The sequence below is a fragment of the Pinus tabuliformis genome, chromosome Q (assembly GCF_031772625.1).
Source record: "Pinus tabuliformis cultivar Carrire ecotype Pingquan chromosome Q, CPIR1, whole genome shotgun sequence".
Classification (NCBI taxonomy): domain Eukaryota; kingdom Viridiplantae; phylum Streptophyta; class Pinopsida; order Pinales; family Pinaceae; genus Pinus; species Pinus tabuliformis.
In genome coordinates, this window is record NC_142296.1 from 1,187,688,193 (window position 1) to 1,187,697,055 (window position 8,863).

At 39.1% G+C, this 8,863-nt stretch overlaps 1 pseudogene; it reads left to right on the plus strand.

Annotated features, from left to right (window-relative positions):
- Positions 1–5,739: 5,739 nt before the first annotated feature.
- Positions 5,740–7,529, plus strand: LOC149223939 (protein ROOT PRIMORDIUM DEFECTIVE 1 pseudogene; annotated as a pseudogene).
- Positions 7,530–8,863: the final 1,334 nt, after the last annotated feature.

The window sequence follows — 8,863 nt, forward strand, 5'->3', positions numbered from 1 at the left end:
CACAGTTGAAGCATTTGATCTTGGAGAGGTCCTTCTTCTTTTGTTTCTCTTACTTTCCCTCAAATGCTAGGCAACATCCTCCTCTTCCTCCTTCTTGATTCTAATCCCCTTGCCGCTGCTTCCTTTCTTGCTTAGCCTTCTGATCTCTTCTTGGTGAAGAGTCGCCCACATTTCCTCCCAATCTAGAAGGGTCGCCCTACCCAGTATACTCTGGACAAACACCTCCCAGTATTCAGAGACTGTGTTCCGGGCTATTCTCACCATCAATTCTGGATCTGGCATGGCCCATATGGAACTAAGATGATCCTAGATCTCCTTCAATCGACTGAGGAAGAGGTCGATCTGTTCTCCCTTCTTCATCTGGTATGATTGCAATTGATTTTCTAGTAACATCCTCCTCTACATAGAAGTATGCTGGTACAATTTCTTTAGGGCCTCCCACATCTCATGTGTCGTTTCCCTTTCGGCAATTTGTGGTACTACATGGTCCTTGACCTCGTCAAGTATGATTCTCTTGGCCCTCGCCATTGACTCCTCGTACTTTTCGTTATCAGTTGGGTCAATTGGGATAACTATCGCTCTCAAGGCGAAGTGCTTGACACGATTTCTATTTATAATGGATAAGACTCTAGCCTTCCAGACTACGAAGTTTGAGGCTCCGTCCAGCCTATCCTAGTCTCTTACCCCGTTCACTGCCATCTCGCTGCTCCTCTACTTCCCTTCTAGAAGTTCTCGATGCGACTCCCTCTGAGCCTCGATTTCCCTCCTGGAAATCCTTCTGCCAATGTCGAGATGCCCCGTCTCTAATCGTCTATGCAGCTGCTCAACTGATCCGGATTTCTCGGCTAGAAACCCTCGGTAGCAACTCCCTCCTCCTTGGCCTTGCCTTGTTAGGCATTATTCTAACTACAGTGCCCCACCATCTCCACTCTGCAACTTACCCACAACCTCCTAAACCCCAACAAAATGTAGTTAGAGCTCCTAGGCTCTGCGCAATCCCGGCACCAGTAAATCAACCTCCTCAGCCAACTATGTCAGCCCACCTGGCCTTTGCGTGGCTCTACATGAGCCTGTCTTTGCCTCCCTCAACCTCTGTGCTGCCTCTTCCTGGCTCAACCTTGATGACGCAGGCACTGCGTCACTCTTCCCTTACTGCTACTTTGTTAGGAACAACTTCTGTCACTTGGGACAACTATTTTCTGCTGCTGCTTCTCTGCTCAACTAATGTCCTCAGTTCTCCTGTGATCTGCAACCACGCTCTGATACCATGTTGAAGTTTCTAAGTCTAACAGTCAGAAACCCTCCATGTACTTACTGGTTTATTTCTTCCTACTTGTTTTGATTAATTAACAAGTTATTTACCATGTAAATAATGAAAATAAACACAAGTACATGCTCAACATATTATAGATCAACAACTGAAGGAAACAGAAATAAGCACACAAGTGACATCATTGTTTTTGGACTAATATCCTCGGAAAAACCCAACACGGTAAAACCGTGCAACTATCTGAGGGTTTGATTTATTAAGCAGTTTCAGAATACAATATGGGTGCCAAATCCAGCTCACCCAACAAAGAAAAATCTCGGCAATAGTACCTCTCTACTCAGAAGCAGATATTCCAGCTGAAACCCTGAATAAACACTCCGGTAGCTCCACAGCTCCAATCTGCCCCACGAAACCCCAACGTCAACCTCTCTCTGGCCCAGCGTTAGCCCAACATCATTCCGGCTTGGCTTGTGTCAGCCTCTGGAGGCACTGCATCAGCCTTTTGGCCCTCTGCGTCACCCATGCTGGCCTTCTGAAGCACTGCGCAACTCCTGGCTAGCTCTGCGTGAGCCCTAGCTAGCTCTGCATGAACCCTTAGCTGCTTCTGCGTCCCTCTCTCCGGCTACTGCGCTGATCCTCCCGGTGCTATCTCTGCCTCCCTACTTCTATATTCACTGCTCCTCAGCTGCAACTCTGATCACTGATTCTATCTCTCTTAGCAAACCTCGCTCTAGAGAATAGAATGACTGATCACTTTGGTGTTTTCTCCAAGTGAGCCTCAAGCCTCCTCTTATACTTTTCTCATTGATAAATCAACGGCCGAGGTTAAGTCCTTAATCAACGTCTAAGATTAGATCTGGCTTGATCCATGACTTTTGGACCATTCTAACACAGTTCTATATTAATTCATGTTAATATTTTATTTTCCCTAAGTTTAGACTTAGGGACTCCATCAAAAATATTAATTATTTTAATATCTCCCAAACTGTTTAGAATATGCCCAAACCCTTTTTGGGTATTGGAGATCTCATGTGCCTTAGCCTCTCCACTAATTTTCGTGGCTAGAGCACATAAGATGCTACCCCAAATCAACATCTTGGAGTTGAAAGACATGCTCATTATTCAATCCCAATATATGTTTCACCACTGGATACATGCTCTTCACATTCCTCTATCCTAGTTCAGAGTAGGTTCTCATAGACTTCAGGTAGAGACGAACCACTAGATTGATAAACTAGACAAAATATGCTAGGTATGTCATTTACAGGAAGTAGAGACCGAGGTGCACTTCATTTTTGGATGCCCTATCTATTACTAGATCAGAGGAAGGTTCCATTGTTTGTTCAAAGACTCTCAAATCGTCGCAGAGTTTTTCAGGTATCACGATCATAGATGTTTGATCCTATATATGCAGGAGGCTCTTAGGTTCCAAGCGCATATTCTTCAGCCTCCCACCAGACCAGACCCCACTCATAGGATCATGACATTTTTTAGGGTACTACCTTCAGATAAGGGCATAAAGAGAATGATTGATACCATTTCATATCCATAATCTAGACCAGTGAGGATTCGTGGGACCTCACCCCGCCACACGAGATATCAGTAGCAAAACCGCCTCAGAGCCATCCCTAGGAGATGGACTAGGTCCTCCAGACCTCAACAGTGTGCGAACTCCCCTAGACAATGATTTAATGGACAACTCGCACCTCCCACTGGCCCTTCATCGGGCCAACAAACTTTGTGGAGTTTTTTTTAGTGTTCTTCAGCCAACCTCAGATGTTAGGAGAGATGGGTATGATCCTTAGACCCATTAGCCCCTAGATCTTCTTCATCACGACATTCCATATATTGTATCTTTTATGTTCATGCATTGTAATTTTTATAGGAGATCGTTTGGTTCTCCGGCATTGTATGGACATCGTTGTACTCAATAGTGCCTTTGACCTACTTTGTGGTCATTAGTTGGACATAAATATATTTATCTTATCTAAACTAATTGAAAATCTGAATGCTTGAACCTAACTATGAAAAACTCTCATTTTGTGCCCAACTCAAGCAAGATTTATTGGTTACTATCACTAATGATATACTAGATCTAGTTACCCAAGGAAGATTTATTGGTTACTACCACTAATGATATACTTACTATGAAAAACTCCCATTTTGTACCCAACCCAAGGAAGATTTATTGGTTACTATCACTAATGATATACTAGATGTAGTTACCCAAGGAAGATTTATTGGTTACTATCACTAATTGTAATGACCCACCTACAACTATAAATAAAATATGAATATTAGTGTACATACGAGACCCCATAAGATAGCTATGTATGCATGGACCCACATGTATTGCACTATATATATGCTGGTTACTAAAGGGAAATGTATAAACTAAAGTAATGAAATGATTATCGAAAGAAATCCCTATCTCACTAGAATATCATTTATTTTTCAAATTAGGTAAATAATACGTATACCACCTTAAATACATATATATAGATAATAAATCCTTAACTAAAAATAAAATTTTAATTTTAATTTATATTTAAAATTAAAAGTAATAAAAATAATAATATGGATTAATTAAAATGATAAAACTAAAAATTAAATTAATTTATTAAATATAAACTTTAATCAAATCAAGCTTACTTATCCAAATAAAATTAACAAAATCAAATAAGATTTGATTTTATAAAAGTTACACGTAACAAAAACAATGACACAGATATGAGAGGAAGGCAAGGCACGATGAATTAAAAGGGGGAAGGAAATCTTGAGGAAGGGGAAAAATAAGAGGAAATTTTTGAGAGTCTCAATTGTTCTTAAGATTTTGGGCATGGGAGACCAAACTACATCAATTGGAATGCACTCTGGAACTGAGTACCTAGGTTGTACTCGGTTTGGCTGGGAGGTTTTGGTCTTTTGGTAACGAGAGCGGAAATGGGAAGCATCTCCAACCACATAAATTCAGGTAGGTATTCAACATCAACTCATAAATTCTAGTATTATAGATGCTAGTTAGATTCTGATAACAATTTTCATATTATATTTATGGTAAATTTTAGAGTATATACCACCATCATAATCTAACTAGTAATTGTTCAAAGAAAAGTAAAAGTAAAAACTTATGCAAATAAAAGAGAATTATAATATAAACTCAAAATAGCAAAGGCATTAATGCAATATATAATATACAAAAGAATTATAATACATTGATTATTATACAAATTAATAATGTGACATATTATATATATATATATATATAAATAAATAAATAAATAGATTAAAATAAGAATCTATAACATATACATTAAGTAATCAAAAGTGAGCATGCCATAAAATCATAATTTTTTTTTATAACAGAGTGAAAACATTATTACAAATAGCAACAAGGGCGGTGATTGTTTGATATTTTGGAACAATATTTTATTAGAAGGCGGTGAAGAGATGAAGCCGGTGAAGAGAGGTCTAGATGAGAAAGGACCTTGGGAGATATAAATATATGAAAGGGGTTCTCAAGGAGAGAGAGGATTGTGAGAGTCTCACAGTGAAGGGAAGACAATGGAGGTTACAGTGAGAAGTAATAGACAGAGGGACAAAGTGAGTTTGTCGAGAGAAATTTGATATTTGAGTAATTGTTCTTGGAATTTTAAGCATGGGGCCAGAAGATTTGTCTTCTGGATCTGGGGACCATATAAATAGACCCCAAATAAGCCGGGAAGAAAAAAACGATTTGGTAACTGTAGCAGTGAGAACCACCACAGTTCAAAACACCTTCAACTAATTTCTAGTTATTTTCCTGCATTGAAATTTTGAAATTCCAATTACTATCTTGTTACAATTACATAATTAAAATTTTATATTGCATAGTTAATACTCCACACTAAGAGAGAGATACTAAATTTAACTACCCAAGAAAAATTTATTGGTTACTATCACTAATGATATACTAGATCTAGTTACTACTAAACGTTTAAAGGAAAAAACATTTTGAAGTCTCATTTTTGGTTAACCTCACACATTTGTTTTTCCTTAACCCTAGAGTCCAACCATCCAATTTGAGCCTTGAGGAGCTTTGGTAATGGGGTGTTTTCATAGCCAGTGTCGAACAAATATGTACAGTGAACAATTAACTGTAAATGTAATAATACGAACTTTGACTTTGAAAATGTGTCATGCAAGGTGATGTAACACATTATTATTACAAACTAACCTTATCTGCTACTTAAATGAGCATCAATTCTTTAAAATCTTTTGAAAGTTTTACAATGGGTCTAAATCTTATAAAGACTTTTTCTTAATTTTAATAATATGATCTGAAAATTTTCAATCCGCCATTTTTCATGATATTAAGTCCATTTATTCATTAAAATGATATTAAATGCGTTTATTTATTAAAAACATATCATAAATATTGTAAAAAAGTTAATATCGAATTCCATAAATCCTTTCACAATTAAATTGCTCAAAAATTTAAGCCAGGGCGGACACCAGCACCGAGTCGAAAGTCACGAGAGTTCCAACATTAACGATACAGTGGAGAATGCACTAATCCTGGTGTTACAATGCTTTATGTGAATTTGAAGTTTCTGACCACAAACGATATGAAATAAATGGACATTTACAACGCAAATCGAACATTCATATCATTTACCATTCCAGGTACGAAAAAATTCATCCATTCATGACGCTTCTCGCTTATTTCGAACTACCTTTTCCCCTTTATTCTAAGTAGGGGCAGCTGCTTACGGCTGAGGAGCAATGAAGCAGGCGCCCGGCAATTGATGATGATGAGGATGGGATATTATTTCAATGGCAGCTGCAGCAGTGTGCAACGCTTTGTGTGTTATATGAATGGAGGGTGGAAGTTGGGATTGAGATGGGAATCATGGAGAGGCAAGACAACATCGGCGCAGTATGTAGAGCAAAGGGTTCGAGACCCCACCTTTGAAAAATACATGGAGAAGCACAAGAAACTTATCAAAGTAGTAAAGGTGCAGACCGTTCTCCTGGGTCGCAGGGACAAAACCCTCTCCCTCCACTATCTCTCCAGATTGCAGTACAAACTTCGGCTTAGGGTAGGCGCTGCATGCTTCCTGAGGAAATATCCTCACATCTTCCATGTTTACAAGCGTCCCGCAAGAGGGGGCACCTGGTTTAGGCCTACACACACAGCCATGGATCTCGTCAATGCTGAAGACAAGGCAATCAAAGACAGCGAACCGCTTGTCATCGAAAGATTGAGGAAATTGCTCATGATATCTCCGACAGGTGCCTTATCACTCAAGGCCTTCTTGAAAGCATATCGAGAATTAGGGCTTCCCGATGACTTTGAAGATTCAATTTTGAAGAAAAACCCACAGTTTTTCCGATTGACAAAGGACTCCGGTGGAGATAACGATATGGTGGAGCTTGTGTCCAGAGAGCCCAGCTTAGCGGTTGCAGCAGTTGACAAGTGGAGGAATGCAGAGTACCCAAGAGAGAAGCTGGAGAGCGAGAGAGAGGCAAGGTTTGGATTTAGGCTGCAATTTCCTCCTGGGTTTAAGATTAAAAAGGGTTTTAGAGACAAAGTGAAAACCTGGCAGAAGCTCCCTTATTGGTCGCCTTATGAGGATGTTTCCACATTTAAACCCCGTTCCATAGGCGGGTTTAAGCGTTTGGAGAAGAGGGCTGTTGGCATTCTCCATGAATTTTTAAGTCTAACTGTGGAGAAAATGGTGGAGGTAGAACAGATCAGTCATTTTCGTAAGCCATTTAACATAAAGTTGAATATCAGGGATCTTTTTCTGGATCATCCTGGCATATTCTACTTGTCAACCAAGGGGAAAGTCCATACTGTTTTTCTGAGAGAGGCTTATCATAGAGGTAACTTGATTGAGCCAAATCCTGTGTATATTATTCGGCGAAAGTTGTTGGACCTGGTTGTGTTGGGTCGTCATGGGATGGATTTGCAGTCGCAAAAGTTGGATGGACGCAGAGCTACCAGTACTGATGAAGCATCAGGCATTGAGGAGAAGGAGGAAGAGGAATCAAATCAAAGTGAAGCTTGGGAGACTTGCAGCGATTCCTCCCATGACGACGAAGGTGAACAATGGGATCAGGAGAGTGATGGAAGTGATTGGTCGGAAGTGAATTAATAGGTTCTTAGCCAGAATACAAATTAACAACAATCATGGAATTCTTTGTAGCATCTGCAATCATGATTTGATGCAAGGTCAACCACTTCCTGCCTGATGAAAGCAGGACATGATACTGATTTTTAGTAAGCGAGGTGGCAAAACATTGATTGCGAACATATGCCACAAAGGTTGCCTGCATTTTTGTATACGAGTATGATCAAGCGTTCTTGGCTGGGTTAAACTGAAGAAGGTTCAAGATGTGCTAAAACAGACTGGTATTTTTTAAAGTCACAATATTTTCAGTTTGTTAATTATTCTTAAATGTTGAGGGTTTGGTGCACATGGTGGAAGCCAAAACAGACATGCCTGCTCTCCAAGTTGCTTGTTTAGGGAGGGGAAATGATCATGCTTCTATTTTGGCTGGCAATATAAGATTATAAAACATTGGAAATACCAAAGAAGTCAGAAACTTACCGTACAATACTATTGAATTTCACATCGTCCCCATCTGGCTGGGGTTTTCCCAGAGATGAAATAAGATTAACCTATACATTAATCAATATAACATGCATTTGCTTAAAATAAAAATGCCTAGCTTGGTACTATTGCGGCTTATTGTCCTAAAAGGTCACATTCATCAAGGATGGGTGATAACAATGATACTACTGGTCCACTGTAATTTATAAAATTCCCATGATTTTCAGTTGAATTGCTGCTTTGCAGCCCAGAAGTTTAGTATCTTGGCCCATGATTTTGGGTGCAACCTAATCAATTTAGAGGACTTTAGTAAGGTTTTACAGTTCATCGGAAGGCAACATAGTGCATATAATTGCTCTTAATAGACAAAATTACAGGTATTTCAAGGGGCTTTAGAATTCTGCTTGAATAACCAGGGGAATATTTATATGTTACTGAACTGAAATCATTGTTGTGCATCACAGAAGCTGCACTTTAAAATAATATATAATCTCTCAAGTGCGTCTCTCTATTGCTGAACTGGACTCGTTGTTATGCATCATAGAAGTTGCAGTCACTTACGTAACATCATATTAATCCGTTAAGTGCTTATGCAGTTCAAAATCGTCCATGCTCTGCAGAGATCTTTTCCGATGGCAAAGAAATTCGTATTTTCATTTGCATGAGAGTAAAAGAGATCATGGTTTGAATTGACCTGAACAAATTTAGCTTGTCACGGAGCTGTAGCAAAAGACAACGTGGAGTTCATTGTCTTGTCTTTCCATTTTCTTGTAGTCTTGTCTTTGTTTTCTTCCCTCTTCTTTTTTTTGGTCAAATAAGAGTGGAGCCTTCAATTAATCGATAAAAAAAGATTACATATGGTACACGTCTTTACAAGTGTAAAGACCAACAACAAACAGACCCGTTAAAGATTAACAAACAATAGGGTCAACAAAACCCAAAACCTTATACACAAAACCTCCGACAAATTTAAAACCCGATATCCATTTGATCA